The 19,742-nt window shown below is 37.9% G+C and overlaps 1 long non-coding RNA gene across 1 annotated transcript; it reads right to left on the minus strand.

Annotated features, from left to right (window-relative positions):
* Positions 1-14,616: 14,616 nt before the first annotated feature.
* On the minus strand, positions 14,617-19,663 carry LOC124645903. Its single transcript, XR_006986284.1, has 2 exons — positions 19,338-19,663; positions 14,617-15,255 (listed from the first exon to the last, which is right to left on the minus strand). It is a non-coding gene; the product is annotated as an uncharacterized LOC124645903 (long non-coding RNA).
* Between the last annotated feature and the right edge of the window lie 79 nt (positions 19,664-19,742).

Here is a 19,742-nt window from a genome sequence, read left to right on the forward strand (position 1 = left end):
TTTTTTAAGCCAGGTTTACATCGAAATCTGAGTTTATGGCATTACGATCTCTGATCCTCAAGAAAAATTTAAATTCACTCTTAAGGATTGATATTTTTGGAAATAAAATAAGAAGAGTCTATTCCAATCACGAGCGAATCGAATTCTGATTTAACTACAAATCTTTAGATTTTATTTTATAAACCATATTCATTTCGTGTTAATTGAGATGTGTTGAGATGAAATAAAACTATATGTGCCCATTAAAAACTAAATGAGGGTGATCTAAGTGTAGATAGTGCTTTGTCTCCTTAAATGGCAACGACCGGCGGCGCGTGCCGGCTTTCAATTAACATTCATTAATATGGAAGCTTTCTCATATTCAATAATTGTTAATGCAGTTTTTTATAATAATTTCAAGGGTTTAAATTATAATATTGCCACATACTTGACGATCCTATTACAAATTAATTTATATGAAAACTCTTGAATAATTTTCACATTTTACGAATACTTTTCACACGTTACAAATAAAACGAAATGAAAGTAATATTGTCGAAATCGGTAAAATATGGAGCGATAAGGCATTGACATTAATCACTAGACTAGCGTAAAATCAAATTACCGCTCACCAGTCACACACTAAATGAAAGGGTTGCAGCCGCTGCACACTTTGTGGACCCAAACCCTTCTGCGAACTCAGTCTATCTCTCTTTGACTTGCATACTGACGGGTTGGATAGAAAAGGACAGATAATTTCAATTTTATACGGATACCTCCAAAGACCGCAAATGAAGAATTGCGCAAATCTAAAATGCAAACAAATTTGGACATGAAATCGGTTGTGTGTAGGCGATAAAATAAGTTATTATTGTGGATAATAACGTTACGACACGGGTTATGCGCGGAAAGCAATAACATTCCGATTTTTACTTTAGCTTTGACTGTGGGAACGGCTTATTAAATAAATAGGTTAACTATGAGTTATATCGCCTCGATCTCAGTGGCGTGCACTTGGAGAGGCCTATGTCCAGCAGTGGACTGCGATAGGCTGATGATGATGATGATGATGATGATATCGCCTAAGATTAATAAGTATGTATCCACATAAATATATTTAAAATAAACAAATTATCGGAATCACTTCTGATAGCCAAACCAATTAATCTATTCCCAAACGAATTTATCAAAGGAGAAATTAATCTCTTTAAGATTGACGGCCTAATAGCAAAAACTACAAAAGGCCCTAAAAATTGTTGGAAAAGGTCTGTTCACGTCAAACTTTAATCCCGCGATTGACTTTTGTAAATGGGGGCTCGGCGTTTAATTAGAGCGAATGGCCGTCCGGAGCGGGCGGACGTGATGGCACAATGCAAAAGTGATTGACACAAATTACCTCTAATCGAGAACATCCACCCAAATGGCCGTTCCAATCGATAAATTTAAAGCTATTGTCGATACCTTGTACGCAATTTTACAACAAATATTTTTTGTAGATCCGCTGCTATTAGCAAAACTGCTGTTGTTAAGATCGATGGCCACTTTCAAGTAACGTAGTTACGTGCAATTTACTAACATGTCCGGGTCTCGTAAAGGGTTGAACAGATTTTGTGCTCAATTTAAAATTAAATTTAATTGTATTTTAATCCCGGCGATAAACGTCAATCAAGTCTCTCTTGCGACTGTGATACATGTATCAGGAGAGCTCAACATCACGCCGCGCCCCCATCCATCGCCATTCAAAACGGATTTTGAGCAAGGGTGAAATTAAAATGTCAAAATAGTAGCGACCCGGCGCGTTGTATTTGTCTCCGGCTTTATCAGACGCTATTGTGCATTTTCTATTCTCTAAAGCTTGCATGAAAAACGATACCGTTTAAGCTCTTTATTATCTGTAAAACTAACGTTAAAGAACTCTCTCTACCTGCGACTACATTATAGTATACTACAATAAAGTAATAAAACACTACGTATACAATACATTGACATTCTTGTATCCTTAAGTTGTGAGCGGGTAATAAAATCTTAAACGGCGTATTTTATAAACAAACGATGCTGCCGGATACATCAGTGCTCGTGGCATCAACACAAGGAATTTATTACATTCCCTCTGTCTCTTTTTAAATCTTCACAACTTTTACATGTTATTTTAAATACTTAATATCATTGGTCGCGATATTTACTGTATTATTTGATTTGGTGACTTAGGGTCAATTCCCACTGAAAGAGCAGCGGCCGGCAGCGGCCGTAAGAGCACGGACAATGTGAGAGCGCGGCGCGGCGCGGCCCAGCGCGGCGCCGCGCGGCCCGCCGCGCTCGCGCTCAATCACTTGCATTTACGGCCGCTGCCGGCTGCTGCTCTTTCAGCGGGGATTGACCCTTACTGCTGAATTTTTTTGCTTGTTGCAGTAGATATTTCATCTTATTAGTACTCCATATGTACATTTCATAAGCTATGCTTGTTTGATTTTTTAACCGACTTCCCAAAAAGGAGGAGGTTATCAATTCGGCCGGTATGTTTTTTTTTTTTTTTTTTTTCTATGTATGTACATCGATTACTCCGAGGTTTATAGACCGATTTACGTGATTCTTTTTTTGTTCGACTTGGAATAGCTGCCAGTTGGTCCCATAGTCATCAGGTCAGGATCTGATGATGGAAACCCTTAGAAATCGAGGGCAACCTTCGAAAGTTGTAGGCATACATAGGGTAAAAACTTGACACTCAGGTGTACGCCTAAAAGCACTATTCAACTGTGAAGATTTGGAGCTGATCTGATGATGGAAACCAGAGAGGGTCGAGGGAACTCGACAACTGAATATGTAAACTACCTCGTGTTTGGGCTTAAATTATTTGTATTGACAAGACCTTTGCAACAGTGAAGGTTTGGAGCTGACCTGATGATGGAGACCAGAGAAAGTAAGTCGAGGGAACTCGACAACTGAATATGTAAAATACCTCGTATTTGGACTTATATTCTTTGTATTGATGAGAACTTCTCACTTGTATGGATAGTGACAACTATTCGTATCACTGAAAAGCTTTAAATAAAAAACTTTTTTACGAAAAAATTAAACCGACTTCCCAAAACACTAAAAAGCAAAAAAAAAACTATTTTTAGGTGCATCGGCCTAGAAGTCGGTGGCAAAATTAACTTAGTAACATCCATTAGACACCGACTTCTAGGCCGATGCACCTAAAAATAGTTTTTTTTTGCTTTTTAGTGTTTTGGGAAGTCGGTTTAATTTTTTTTTATGAAAACCTTGAACACCCTGACTTATAAGTCTTGTACTTAAAATCGTTACAGAGGCAAAAACCATAAGTAGATTTTATAAAGAAGCGTCCAATCTTTACTTACTTTTTATCATAACTTCTTAGTATGTACTTCCCGATGTCATTGAACTGGTCGAATTAATGACTACATAATTGCAAAAAAAACATCTGACATGGGAGAATACAGTCAGTTGTATTCAATACATTCAATTAAGTTCTATTAAATAAACTTAGGAGGCTTTTTGTCGAAATAAAAAATGCCCATGTGTTAGACAAATATTGAGTAATCCAAGGCAGGTGACTGGTTAGTTTAATCTTTTTTTTATAATATAAGTAATCAGAATATAAGTTCCAGGCATGCAAATTTAGGTTTTGATAAAATTATGATCATATATGAATACCTCGGAATTATTTTGTGACAAGTTTACCCCAATCCAAGTTAATTATAAAATGGATTTACCTGACATCCTTAAACATTGTTAAAAGATGGAAAAAAGTCACTAGGTGCTGCGTGAAGTGTGCTAGCACCTTCCCTTCTGAATGTAAATTAAGGAGTAAGTTTCCCAAAGGGACTTGAAAATTAATCACTAGTACATAACGGCGAGCAGAAAAGTACCTAAGCCATTCCTCTAAAAAAGAGCTGAAACAAAACAGCTAAATACCTTTTTTTTTCAATTACTTCTTAAAAATAACATGCATGTAGTATGGTACTTTTGGGCAGCAATGCAAAAAATATATTAGTCCGAATTCCTAAAACACACGTGCGTTCTCTTTGTATGGCTGTTGAAAGGCCGAGTGGAGGGCAGCGAGGGCGCAGAGGGCAAATAAATAATTACACGCATTCTGCAGATATTTGCCTCGGGCATCCGTGGGGCGAGGAAGCTGACGATTGTACACCAGGGGCTCCTGTATAACATATCTCGTTATATTAGAGTATTTAAAGAATTCTATTTGAAAATGCTCTATGAACTTTTTGGGGTAGGTACCCTTATTTTTGCTTCAAAACTTAGCCTTCAGACTATGAGATTTATGCTAAAATGTATCATCTGTAAGCAAAACGAACCATTTCCTTTCATGGGTACTGGTAGGTACGTGGTATGTTCTGAGACGGATTCGATAGAAAAGTAACATTGCGGGGCTTCTATGAGAATGATTATATCTTACTTGACTATCTAACTACCAACTTATTGGCACAGAATCACGATGATCAAAGGATGTGTTTTAGGACAAAGCCGAGAAGTTTTTTAAGCAAAGACGTAGCAACAACACAGCGCAACCATACAAGGTCCTCTGAGAGTTACAGGAAAATAAAATCTATGTTTCAAGTTTAGTTCAGAGGTAGAAGTTATTATAGGGCACGCTACCATAGTGGCGGTAAGTCCCCTCTTTGAGGAGTGGCTCGGGAGGAGTCACGGCGCCCTCACGTACCGCATGACTCAGGTCCTCACCGGACACGGTTGTTTCGGGAGATACCTGCATCGAATCGGTCGTGAGAAGGCGCCCGGGTGTCACCACTGTACGGACAGCCCCGAGGACACGGTGGACCATACAGTCCAGGTCTGTCCTGTATGGGAAGGGCACCGCCGGGTCCTCGTCGAGGCTTTAGGCGGCGGCGACTTCTCGCGTCCGGCCCTGGTTCAGGTCATGGTTCGGGGCGAGAGAGAATGGCATGCCATCGCCTCTTTCTGCGAAGTAGTCATGCTCGAGGAGCATGCACGGATCGCACCTCTCATCCCGGCCGCCGCGCCGCCGTTTACTAAGTGGACACCACGGGCGCCGGGTGTCGCGAGACGACTCCCGGCCACCGTAGGCGTTGAGTTCGGGTGACTCATCGCTAGATAGACAACAGACCCGTGTCGGCGGCATCAGCAACCCCAGCAGGGCCAAGGCCTACCGAGGCTGCGGGATGGTTCGAAAGAGTTACCGCGGCCCTGGTACATAAAAGGCCTACGACGGGACACGACGGTTTTTAGTCAGTAAGAGTCTGACACTCCCTCACCGCTGCTAACCCACAGCGGGAGGGGTCATTTGATGATTTTTGACGTAGTTAAAAAAAAGAGGTAGTTATTACGGGAGTGAAAGACGACTTTACTGCCTGAGAAAAAGTCATGTACCTACTCAATTATAGAATTATGAATTTCATAAAGAAAAACATTTTGGACAAAGGACGATGCCTAAAAACGTCCCCACCCAACAAACTTGAAGTTAACTGATTATTAAGGAAACTAAAATGTCGTATATTTCCAAAACCCCGTAAATTTGGAATATGTCACCATAATAAGAAATGATCTATAGATTGAGGCGCATCCGATGACGCTTAGTTCAACTCTGTTGGAGTGTACTTTAACCTAGAATTATTTATTCATATTGAGTAAATCCGCGAAACCGAAACTGTCATGGACTTTTGTACAACAATGGAAATTAATTTAAACTTTTCTGAGGTATCAAGCCACCATTTTGTTTCTACACATAACATAAGCCGGCTCAGCTGTACAGATACTTTTATAGTTAAGAGCGGGGAACGGGGAAATCTTCAGAATCCTTCTAGATATTTACAGGGTTTTAGTGCCATATTTCTTTTTCTTGCTCGATTAAAACAAAAGACCCAAGATTTTATTTCTTTTAACAATTTTAGGAAACATTGTGGTATCAAATATGTGTTATAAAATGGGTAGACATAAAAAAGTGTTGCCTGTGCGAAATAAAAGAAATAAATCTATAGAAAATAAATTAACTTTTCGTTTGTCATACAATATAGTTAGAAAAATGGAAGGGCTCGGCGGAATCAATGCTTTTATGCACCATGACGTATTTTAGTGTGTCAATTAGAGTAGTGTGTACCGACGGCCCAGCGTGAAGTGACGGCGCGCGCGGCGGGCGCAGTAGGGCTCCGCCACCCCCTGCCCTCTGCTCATTGCGTATTCAGACAAATTGATCGTGTTGTTTTCGAACAAAAATCATTTCGCACATGTTTGATCCCGACGTTTTGTTTCCGCGTGCATATGTTTTCCCTACAATTCCACTCAAAATGTGCACCGTGTTTTTATCCTGCTGAGATATTTTCATATTATGTCAAAAATAAAAAAATAAACACGCTCTTTAAGTAACCATCAGTCATTAGGAACGCCATTAATATACATGATATCAATATGGCTCTGCACTGAAATCAAGATAAATAATGATAATAGGTATAAGGCTTTTTCAGGTTTTTCAAGATTTTGCGACCAAATCTAACAACCCATATGGTGAAGAAAATGCTCATCAAACACAAGAAACGTAGTCTTTGCAATAAGTGTTCTATCTTAACAGTAGACTAGGCTGTCCTTTACTTAACTACCTGCAAAAATTCTTAACACCATTTCGTGTCAAAGAGTAATTATTTCTTCTGCGAATTTTATTACGGCAATAACAAAAGGTTCGCACAAAAAATGTTATTATAGCTTACAAGTATAGACGAAAAAGCAATTATGAATTTGTCCATAGTCGCTACTTTTAGTATGGAAGCTACCTGCTGCGCTGCTCTATAATTACACCGTGAGTGACATTTCCAAAGCTTTTGTAAACGATAACGCGGAAGCTGCTACGAAAACTTAAAAAACTAAGTCAGTATTGTTGCATTAATGCATTTGGGAGTAAATATTGAGGAGGCACAAAGCGGGCTCCGACAACCCTTAAATATACTCCGCGGGGTGCCATTAGAGCGGCTCAAAGAGTTGGGTGTGCCCACGGAACTGCGAGGACCGACTTTGTAAATCTAATTAAAATATCAATATGTTCACTGGAGTCCGCGTTGACAATTTGATTTCACGCCTTATGCCCTCGCTACCCTGCAATGCAACGATATTAAATATTAATACATTGTTACTAGACGGCATTGTTTTTTATTAATTTTAATCCACGATTTCTTTATAAAATGGTTAAGTGAGTAAAGTAAGTTGGCAAATACGGTATCTACGCCTATGCTCGACGGGTGAGTGGCTATTCCTTGTAAAAATTTACAAAACGAGAATTCTACGAATGAGCATCAATTATCCTACTGACATGATACTTTTGAATACAATAAAGTCAACGACTCCTCCATGAAACTGTCATATATTTCTTTGAGCGGCGTGCAACGCTCCAAACTGTCGACGCGTGAATCGTAATCAATACGAGCTGCCCGGTTTTTTTCTATCTAAAAGTTCAGGTAGCAATACAAACAACAATAAAAACGTGACATATCAATCGCCCTTTTTTCTGTCAATGTCGCAAATTCGCACAAATCAAACATTGAAGTGTTAAAAATTTCTGGTCACAAAGGGCTTTTAAAGTTGGGTGACAGGGAGCGAGCAGGAGCTTTGTCACACGGAATCATTAGTTAGCAAATGTCAAGCCCAAATCCGCTTCTTTTATTGCACAAACAGCCTTACAAGACGTTAAGTCAAACAAGTAGGTAAACAACTGGCTAGCTAAACCGTGATTTATGTTTCTGTTAATATTTATCTTAAATAGTTTATTTGTATTTCACCTGTTACTGTTTCTTTCTTGTTTCTTCCGAATATTTTAGTTGTAGATCTTAAGTCATATAACATTCAATATGGTGCCATATTATAATATGTAATTATCATTGAGTTCGAAATAGTTTATCATAAACGGACCGTAAGAAACAACTGTTACAAAGCACGGCTGGCGCAATATTTCATCGCGTCGTTTCGGCAAAAACGTAACCCTTTTTTTGTTTTCTATTACAATTGTCACCCTTTCACTGCCATTTCAATTAAATAATGTCTGGTCATTTGGACCGGGCGGGAGTTCTGCGCAGGACTGGCAGTGTTGCGCAGTGTCGTGTTCGCGCCTCCCTTAACCCTCGGCGCAAAGTGCGCGTCATCCTGCAAGCACATTAATCACTCCTATTATTAAACTTGTTATTGTGTTCATTTGAAGATAACGTTTTATAAACGGTGCCGTCCGTTCATAACAAAATAAGCTTTATGTAATAACGTGTAAGTGAATTCTTTCGTAAAAAAAACCGTTGATTAATGATATTTTACGCTCTAATCGATAACAACAAATCCGATTAAAGTTATAGGATAGTTTTTTGTATTTATGACAAGTAATAAAAACGTTATGTTTGTACTTATATATGAAAACCTGTTTTTAATTTCCCAGAATGTTTTTAGCCATGCGGTAAAACCCGTAAGATCGTGTGACTAGAGAAATCTCAAGTCCGTTGCCGAGCAACTGATTCTGTTTACTGTACGGTCTGTGGCACGACTAGCTACTGCTACAACACAGGTGTGTCTGCGTTGCGCCGAAATAGTCAGTCACGTTGAGGTATTTCCGATCGTTGCTTGACGTAACCGAGTGCTATGCCGAGGCCTGGCGGAGGCTTGGCGCGCCGTCTATTTCTTAGAACCACGTAAAGTCCAGCGTACCGCCGCGCGCCGTTTTCTTGAGAGTTTTCCTTATTTACTTATGTTATTTAAAGAATACGAGTATACTCTAATGAATACTTGTTATAATAGTGTTATCACAATCATACTTCAGAATGAAATTCACGCTGCTTTCTATGTAAACTTTGTTTTGCACTGCATCAGCCTTACACATTGTTGTTCTTTAGATCCGAGAGAGATATGGAGAAAATTAAGTACTAAAGTAGGTACCTATTAATAGGCAGAAAATTTCTCGGCATTGAACTCGAATTGTTATATACCTACTTAGCTCAAGAAGAGTTAGCAGTTGTTGGCTTATTACGTATAATATATATTAACGTTAAGTTTAGCTGTCCTCCACTTTCCACCTACTTATCTGCATACAAAAGATCACCAATGGCTCCGCCGCTTTACCATAAAAGTTACTTAATGACATAAAGCATTACAGCCGTTTAGAATAGGTTTTAACCGATCGAAAGTGTGCCATCAGGGGCCCGATTCTCCTAAGTTAATAATGTCAAAATCGAATAGAAATTTAATCGGAATATGATCGCAATAGCAGTTTTAACCATATCGAGCATTCTGCTACTAATAAAAGACCAATCGTATTCGATTGACATTTTATTGGTGTGCGATTGGTCTGCTATTTTGGTGATTTTGGTCTATACGGTAGTTTACTGTACAATCATTTTGCAATCGTAAATCATTTGCAGACAAAATGATTCATTATTGAATAACAGAAAAGGATAAAAACGTTTATTTCAAAGAAAAAATAGCGGAATGCCACATACGCTTCAATCGTAATCGAGTCGGGATTGGATCTCAGTCGAATCGAGTCGAACGTGAAGTAATATAAGGAGAATCGGGCCCCTGAAAATATCATTTGGAAGCAAAATCTAATCTGGCCTTTGGAATCATAAACATAACTTTCAAGCTTCGACTTTACACACTGTATGTGAGTCAGTCTTGGTAGTAAGCGAACCCAACCGGAACATAACCAGTTGTGCTAAGCCTTGTCCAATTATGTTAATAGCTCAATAGTACTGGGATTTTACGATAATTATTCAATACACACACAAGATATTGACCGCGGAATAGGGGATTTTTGACGGCGACGTATCATTGACACGTTCATGTTATCATCATGTTTGATCATCGATTTTTATGCTGTCGTGTGGCAAATAAAATCTATTTATATTGTTTTCCACTACATTTTAATTCCAGTTGTTTTTTATAAGATGGACTAACATTATATGGTGTAATAAAAACCGGCATTTTTTCATAAAAGGCTTTCGCAGTCCACCAATATTATTAGGTAATCATTATGTGTAGCTTTCGAAGTTTAGAGTGAAGTCTTATAGAATCACACTGCAGTGCTTGACCTATCTTAAAACATATCGCGCTGGAAATACCCATAGCACCTATTTAGACAATATCTATTTTAAGATTAAATCGGGTAGTTATAACGTAGTTCGTATAATATGAATAGATAGATAAAGTTATCATGTGAACAGTTATGTAGATATAAATATAGCTGGTATTCCCCCGGTGCAGGTATTTCCGGAGCCTGAGAGTTCGAATACCCAGTTAGCACTTACGAGTTAGTTGTTATACAATCACGCGCTGTAGATTGTAACAGTTTTATAATTCGCAATGTGAAGATACATTAATGGTTACAGTTAGACTTCCATACTGATCATGTAGCACAGCACAGTAGATGTGGGATGGTATTTTGGTACTTAGTCATATGCACTAAAATATCGTTTACATTTTCTTGGGATCATATTATTTAGGTACCTATCTGCTATGTTTAAAGAAATACTATGGCCCACTTATGCCGAATTTATTTTATAATCCCTTATTGTACCATCTAATATAGTACGTAATTAAAATTCAGGCTTATTGGTTTTTTATTGTTCAATCATTTTAGGCGTCATGCATGATAAGGCTTGCTTTACGAGATCATTGACATACAATAGCTCATGTCAATGGCACAATGAATAAGTTACCTACTTATGGACAAGGACACGCCATGCAGGGAATTCCAAAACACGAATAAGGTATGTATGTAATAGTATGTACCGCGTGCTCGATGGCCACACAACTGTTGGTCGGCGTGGTGAACGTATTCACTTTCACGACATTTAATCAAATATCAAACACCTTTTTCCTTAAAGCAAAACTAAATTATCCCACGGCACTGCTTGCGCCGATGAAGCCTTTATTCTTAGATAATTTTCGTTTACCTAAATTTAATTATAGCTTCATTTATTAATAACGTTAAAGCTATTTTAAAGTTTTAATTTTAATATCGTAAGCGATGTGAGATGTGTTTGTATGTACTTTCTAAGTATATCTTAGACACCATTGGCTGTGTTTCGGATGGCACGTTAAACTGTAGGTCCCGGCTGTCATTGAACATCCTTGGCAGTCGTTACGGGGTAGTCAGAAGCCAGTAAGTCTGACACCAGTCTAACCAAGGGGTATCGGGTTGCCCGGGATACTGGGTTGAGGAGGTCAGATAGGCAGTCGCTTCTTGTAAAGCACTGGTACTCAGCTGAATCCGGTTAGACTGGAAGCCGACCCCAACATGATTGGGAAAAGGCTCGGAGGATGATGTAAGCGATGTGAGATAAGAGTCAAATAACCTGAAAAAATATGCAAAAAGTACGAATGTTTATTAGAAAATTTAGAGTTTTATTTAAAAATATAAAAAAAAAATTAAAACACTTTTCCTTTCTCATTCTTAATTTCAAGAAAAAAGAGAAATGAAATGATAAACGAACAGAGTATTATTCAGATCTTGCTATGCAATATAATGTATTAGCAGATAATGTATTCATCTCAATGCGGATCATAAAACAAGTTATTGGGACATTGGATATAAGAAATAGATTTTGAGTCACATTTCTAGCTACTGCCTACTTGTTTGATGTAATATATTAGTATTTGAACAAAAAATCCAAGGAACTCCCCGAGGTCGTCACGTCATATCGAACAATCGATGACGGCAAGATGTCGACGTAAACGGAACTACGAGAACCAGGGGCCCGATTCTCCTAAGTTAATAATGTCAAAATCGAATAGAAATCGAATTGCAATATGATCGTAATAGCAGTTTTAACCATATCGGGCATTCTGCTACTAATAAAAGACCAATCGTATTCGATTGACATTTGATTGGTGTGCGATTGGTCTGCTATGTTGGTGATTTTGGTCTATACGGTAGTTTGCTGTACAATCATTTTGCAATCGTAAATCATTTGCAGACAAAATGATTCATTATTGGATGACAGAAAAGGATAAAAACGTTTATTTCAAAGAAAAAATAGCGGAATGCCACATACGCGTCAATCGTAATCGAGTCGTGATCGGATCGTAGTCGAATGTGAATCGTATGTTGCTTAAGTAAAATTAGGAGAATCGGGCCCCAGTTGTGCCATCTAATCGTACTAGACATTAGTATTCAACTCGACCGAGCTATGACTCACGCAGACCTACATGCACACCATCACACTTACATGGAGAAACGTAACATTATTGATTAAGTACCTAAAGGCACAAGTATTTATTTTCCCTAAAAGCGTTGAATAACAATTTAAGGAAAACATGTCAAAAATATTAACAACGAAACGAAAACAAAAATAAAAGTGAAAGTTTGTTCAATAAGTAACATTTGTGCATTCAACGCTGTTACGTGTTGGCACTGTTGGCAGGTATCCAGAAAGAAAACAATTGCTAAAAGGTACCGTTGCACCCTCATTATAAAATAATAATAGTTGAAAGTTACACGCCCATAAAACAATAGTCGGCATAAAAGCGGAGCCGGTCGGAATCGTCCGGCCCCGTCAGTAACTATGTCTGCAGTTTACACGTTTACAGTTCTAAATTTAACAAAGGCTAATTTTGTTGCATTTTATTACTTTGAAATAGGATCAGGACCCATTAGGGCACTTTTTGCCACGCCTTTTATTAGGGTGTCGTCCGAAGGCCGCGCGGCGAAAGACAAAGCATTGACCGGAATTGCTCGCATAAACAACGTCTGACGGCTTCTTTGCCGGTTTACGACCGTCCACGAGCGCTGGTTTGCAGTGGGCCCGCTTTAATGGAACATCATTTCGGAATTTGCACATGTATGCCTCGTAAAGTTAATGCGTTAAATACTAAATCAGAAGGATGTGTGTACAAGATTTAATTAGATTATTTTGAAATGTTATTATGACATGGTATAGGTACCACAGTTCTCAGAAAATAATACATTACTTTCAATATTTTTTAAGCATTATGATTTCTGTTAGAATAAAAAAAAATACATAAAAAACCTTTGAACATTACCTATAGCAATCAGACTTACGGTAGTTAGAAGCTAGAAAGTCTGACATCCAGTCCCACAGGGATGCCCAGGTAATTCGAAGAAATCAGACGAGCAGTCGCTACTGGTACTCAGCTGAATTCCATATCCAGTAAGGCTGGAAACTGACCCCAACATTGCTGGGAAAAGTCTAGACAAGTGATAATACTGTGGATGGTTAATAATTTCAGTGACAATTTTCTTCAAACTAAGAGAGCAAAACACACAACAATATGTTCCAAAACAAAATTAGTAAAGAAATTAAGGAACAAAAACGTTTAGGGAAGGGTGGCAGTAAAATAAAAGATTGTAACAAATGACTCAACTGCCCGAACGCGCCTCACATTAAAATACATGTTAATGGGAACACGTTGTAACCCTTTTCTTTATTGTGTACTTTTTGTTTTATTCAGGGGTCAATGCGTGCTTTTTGCTCTACAACTATGAAAAGGTTTATGAATCAATTAATTAAATGTCTCCACGGTCATTGTCACTGTGTAAATATGTAAATTAGTCAGCAAGTAACAATGCTGTGATTTATTGGCCATGGTCATAAAAAGCTTGTACCAGTATCCGAGGTGAGAAATACGGAACAGTTGTTCTCTTCAATAATTCGCGTTCACAATAACAAAACAGGATTAGGTACAACCAAAACCGACCAAGCTGAGCATGAATGCCGCATGAAGTTTTAATGAAAATTCCAGAAGTATAAAAAAACTAAACTTAAAACTTACAAATCGATTTCAGAAGAAGAAACAACGACTTTTAAGGTGAGTATAGACTACAACATTTTCTGAAGCATTTCTGTGTAATGTAACGTTCTTGCGAATGGTACAATACAGACAAAAGCTCGGTTTCCAAAGCATTTCCAAGTAATGTAACGTTCTTGCGAATGCTCGGCGTTATGTTACGGGTAAATGCTCACAGCGAGTGTGCATTTACCAACATATCGTTGTACCTTGCGTTCATTCTTTTTTGAAATATTCTGCCTACAAGTTGCGTGTGCTGCGTTTAGCGTCGTGGCTCGACGAAATGTTACACCAACATGCTCGACGAAATGTTATACCAATATACTCGTTGGTTTGTAACAAAGAGGCGAGCGTGCTCGATGTTTAGTTCGTAAAAGGATGATACACAAGAACATTATCATGGAGCGGCTTGTTGTTCTGATAGAAGTAAATGTTGTAGTCTATACTCACCTTTAGATTTAAGTTGTAATCAGCCTTATATTCCCAGTAATCAAGTTTCGATTCTTGATAGATAACAGACAGATGTCAGTGTCAACATTAACATAGTGTTTACATAGTTTGTAAGTTATAAAAACAGAAAATTCTTTCTACGCTGAACAAAAGCAGCATATCTCTAAAAAGCAAAACATTAAATCGAATCCACTTATCTAAAAGGATGTGGTTTACGTCGCCTTATCACGTTAACAACACGACAGAAGCGTACTAGGTTATTATGGCAATACTAACTGTAGAGCAAGCCGAGCAGTTTATGAAAAAACGAAAATTCGGCAAGTATGGCTTGCATAAAATTTCCCTATAAATATTTTAAATGTGATTAATTAATGAACCCGGACCCTGTTTAGCAATCAAAGAAAATTGATTTTTTAAATTCCAAAAAAATATATTTGTATGTGTGTTTTTGAACATGAACAATTTTTAAGGAATAAGAAACGTGAACATTGCATGGAGATTTGATTGGTTCCTTAAGAAATGGGACATTTTTTGCTGATTATCTTCAGGTTATGAATAAATTAATAATTTGATATCATTTAACTTGAACGCACCTGCCACACACACATGCCGTTGTACCAAGACTAAAAACAATTGGAACACAATAAAATAATTTGATCAGAACGACATTCTTGGCTATTAGTTTTTATAAGTGATTCACGTTGGAAGACAAAGAAACTTATCTACGGCAGTTCTGAAGCTGACATTTTTACCAAGCTAAAGGGCCAGGGACACATTTGTAGGAACCGTACCACTTATTAAACTAAAAAGCGCCAAAAAATTCGTCCCCATCGCTGTCGACCAACTAACCAACTTGCCAACCCTTTGCCGAAGCGTTTTGGCTACGAGAACCCGTCAACCAGTCGCCTATCAGACCATACGATCCGACGGTTTCAAACCCAAACTCTTCGAAAATATATTTAGTTACCGATAAGGCCACTATATTTTCGCCACTTGACGTTTTTTGAATCCGTTTCACGGCCGCATCAGCACAGCACGCAGAACCTGTAACAATAAGAAGCAACTTTGTTTTAAATTATCTAATACTACATTTTATCTGGATACGGGATGAAGTTCCCACGGGATGCTCGTGGAACCACAGCTTGTTACAATTAATTTTGAAAGATATTTGGCTACCGAAACGTAGTATTCCTGAATTGGTGTCCCATATTTTAGCTTTCTGTTTCTTGTTCTTATGCCACTGACTGCTTATTCTTACGCATGACTGCCTTGTTGGTCTAGTGATCGCAAGCGCGGCTGCTGTGCCAGAGGTCTCGGGTTCGATTCCCGGGTCGGGCCGAAATCGCTTTGTGGGTTTTCTTAAACTTTCACAAAGCAGCCCGTAGTCTGGAAGTTGGTCATTGATTCACCCGTGCATCGGAGAGAACGTAAATGTCGCACGTGCATGCACGTGATTGCCGTCCCATCGGGTTATGAGAGTAAAGGAATAGGGTGTGCACCAGTGTCTGCGTAAATGCTCGTGCACTATAATATGTCCTACGCAGCTGGCTCATCTCCTTAGATGAGAACAGCCGCCGTGGCCGAAATCGGCCGTGGACACCATTATTATTCTTACGCATGTAAGAAGAAAATGCACTTTGAAACAGAAATAATACAGATTATTAAAATACACTGTAACTCCTACCTCCTATCTTATTGATTAATTTCTTGGTCGTTACGCTTTCAAGTAAAACCGCTGAACCTACTGAAATAATAATGAGTGTCAGGCGAAATCAGTTACCTATTGGAACTGATTATACGCTAGTATAAAACCGGCTCGGAAAGCGAGTGAAACCGCGAAAATTGATGGTATAATTTTCTCTATTGAATGTAGGCACCTACCAAAAGCTAAATCTCAATTCACAATTTCAGTTTAGTTAACATTGTGTTATCTGCTTCTACCTCGACGATGTTAAAACTGGTGGGCGTGAGAATAATTTTGTGGGAACTACGTTATCAACAACATATTTTTATAGTATTTATAAACATTTAATTTCATACAGTTAGAGCAATCTAGTTGAATGCGTCGGGGGTTAACAAATAAGGAGGTGATTGTCAAATCATATTTTTTGGATGTCTGTTACTCAAAAGGTATTTGAAGTGACTTGGAAAGTACTTTTAATAATTGGAAACGGTATGCTTCCAAAGCCATAATCTGATTTATAATCTAAACCCGGCAACTATCTAGTGAGCAAATACCTACACTTGAAAATTGAGGAAAATTTTACAACAAAACAGTGAAGGTTTAGAGATCATCTGATGATGGAGACGACAGAGAGTCGAAATAACTCCTGCAAGGTACATTATTCGACGAGGACTTTAGACTAAGTCGAGGTTTTGTTGCCACCGCTAGCTCGGACAAACAACACGAAGTACAGCTATACCCTAGACACCTTTCTGTTTTGGCTAAGTAATTTGTTATGATGAGAACTTGACGATATTATTTCAGTAGATACATAAACCTTTGAAGATTTTAGACCAAGACACTGAAGAAAATAATAATCAACATTGCATCGCCAAAAGACGGTATCTAGAGGGTTTAATTATGCACAATATTTTGCGAAATAAATGTTGGGAAGGATTGGTAATAGAATATTCGTAGTGCTTCCCTCCGTCATGGGGTCATTAACTCTTACCATAGACACGCCACCTTCGTACAGGTTTGCAGTCTGTAGGTACTCATTTATTATTGAAATAATATTTAAGTATATTTTGTTACAAATTGTACATCAAACTGATAATTTTGTTTAATAAGAACATTAACAATATTGGCTAATATTGAGTCTTATCTTGAATGCAAATCTATTATATTTTAAACACTTACCTACTGTTTTGTGATTGATTTGGCCGTAATTCATTCGTCCTGAAGAAAGTTTGAAACATTCTCTAGAAATAGAAAAGGGCCTAAAATAGAACCCTGAGGAACGCCCATTTCACCCCGAAAATATTGTACAGACTATGATAAAAATATTGCTAATACTGATAATAATCTCATAATGAATTTTAGTGACACGTGGGAGGGTTGTTACGAGTTTCGTCAAAGCTTTGCAATACAGCTTGCATAGAGATCAAACGTTGACGCGCCCGCCACGTGGCCATTCGTGCACAATAAAGAGATACGTGACGAATTCTAATATTTCTGGTAGGTACGTTTATTGGATCAATTTATAGATCAGTGTGGTCTTTGATGTTGAGCACGAAGCACTATCTCATTACTAGATCGGTACGTATCATTCGTTGAAGTTGCAATACAATTAATTAAATGGATAGGATTTATAGAGCGAGTCTTAAATACCATCTAAATAAAGTTAAACCACCTCCTACTAAACTTAATTTACACGATTTTTTTCTTGTTTTATTCGTACAAGAATTCGTAGTTTTAGTTGATGTATCTTAGTTACAGTTTTCGTCATCTAGCTCATGTTCCTAATGTTCAATGATACAAATCTCTAGTGCGATAACAAAAACGGTTCGAACATAAAAAGTAGCAACAATTCCAACACTTAACGATTATTATAGAGCGCCGTACTTGGACGCTTTCAACAGCACTCGATACATTTCACAAGCCGCGCCGCCCTTTGTTACCAAACAGACACATTAAACGGTTCGCCTGTCTGTGATCATTGAGATGTATCACTTCTGTCCAAATCTATAGATTTATATCTACTAATTGACAGTATATTTGTCCAATCCAGAGCTTCATGGGTATAGTAAGATTTTGTATTAACAGCATTATCTGTTAAGTGCGGTGTTTTAGTTTGGGCGACTGAGTTTTTTTTTCTTCACTTTTTAACTAAGTTTAAAAACTACGTTTTTGTTTATTGCATACAGGCTTCGTCCTCGGGATTAGTAAATAATTGTCGTATGGATGGACGTATGTTATATGGATGCATTTTCTATTTTTGGCAGTTTAACCAATAGGTACACCATAATTTAATAATATCATCATAATTTAAGGCGACGAATTGGTAAACAATAATTCCATAACCGGCATGCGCACCTAAGGGGCCAAGAGGGGACGGAGCGTCTGAGCCTAAGCCACAAAATGGATTTGTAATTTTATTATTTAGAAATGATAATTTGATAAAAATTCCTTCTCCAATTTTAAAGAGTATGTATACAAGCTGTTGATTTGCATCCGTGCCATATTCAAGGACGTAATTATGCTAATGATTCTCGACCCAAATCAATAAAAAAATTGGTACGTAATTTTTTTTCTTTAATTTTTTTTCGGAATTCCGTAAATGTCATCTAGCCTTATTTAAACTTGTCGCGTATGTTACTGGCGTTAAAACCGTGCTGCACCCTCACACAAACGCAAACACAAAGCATACGCAACGATCACTCATAAATTTGATTCATAAAATTGGATTACTTCGAAAATACCACGACATTACAATGACAAAAAAAGCAGTGCATATTAGTTATTTCCCATCTACTGTAATTCCAATCGATTATTTACGTATTGTATGTCCTCCTCCTGAACTATGGCACAAATGCAAATCAACACCTTGTATACTCAACTACGAAAAAAGTTAAGAGGCTTAAATCGGTCCCGTTTGCCCATAATATGTGAATCTCTTTTTAAAAAGAGGTATGTTTGATATATTTTTCTCTGTTATAAAAGTTACCTAATCATGTTTTCAAGTCTAACAAAATAAGGTTTTTATCATGAACTTTCAGGTAACCAAGTTGTATTTTGATCCGTTTTGTATTTACTAAGAAAAATTGAGATCCTTGGCGCCAAAATTTCCAATTCGTCCTCTTAAGCGGAAAAAGTTATACGTCCGTAATTGTAATTCAAGTTAAAAACCAGGTTGATCTTACCATGGATGTTGTATAGGTATTTCATGCTGCATATTTCTGCGATCACAATTTTTTTCTACCCTTAGGTAAACTGAACCACATTTTTGGGGACCAATGTGAAACGTAATGAAATAGGTACAAAGGCTAAGAAAACTTAAGTATATAGGTGTTATACCTGCCACATTTTTCTATGAACGCAAAACAGTGAATGTTAGAGATTTGAACTGCCAAACACTATAAAAGTTTCGGTGAATGTTAATAATAATTAGTAAGGTACCTACTTACGAGCCCCTTTTATTGAGATGTGTGCCATGATGAAATACAATTAGGCAACTGGGCGTCCAATAAATGCAGCTTACTTTCGAGGCATACAAAAATATCACGTTTCACAGTCTATCGCATCCTGAGATCCTACTCCCCTTTTATAAAACTGTATATAACGTACATTTATCTCGTTACAAAGGAACAAAGGATCTGATACAAATACATAAAACACTCCAAACGTCGAAAGAGGATAATGCCCATCATTATAAATTCATGTGTTTTGTCGTTTACAGTATTTATTTTGTACAATTTCGAGGGGGAAAACCCTCTTTTCGCTTGAAAGCTCCCGAAAGCCCGTAGAGAAGGCGTCGGGCGGTGCCGCTTGCCCCCGTCATTGGCCCACTGCTCCCCACCAGCTAGAG

Source organism: Helicoverpa zea, chromosome 3 (assembly GCF_022581195.2).
Source record: "Helicoverpa zea isolate HzStark_Cry1AcR chromosome 3, ilHelZeax1.1, whole genome shotgun sequence".
NCBI classification, from domain to species: Eukaryota; Metazoa; Arthropoda; class Insecta; order Lepidoptera; family Noctuidae; genus Helicoverpa; species Helicoverpa zea.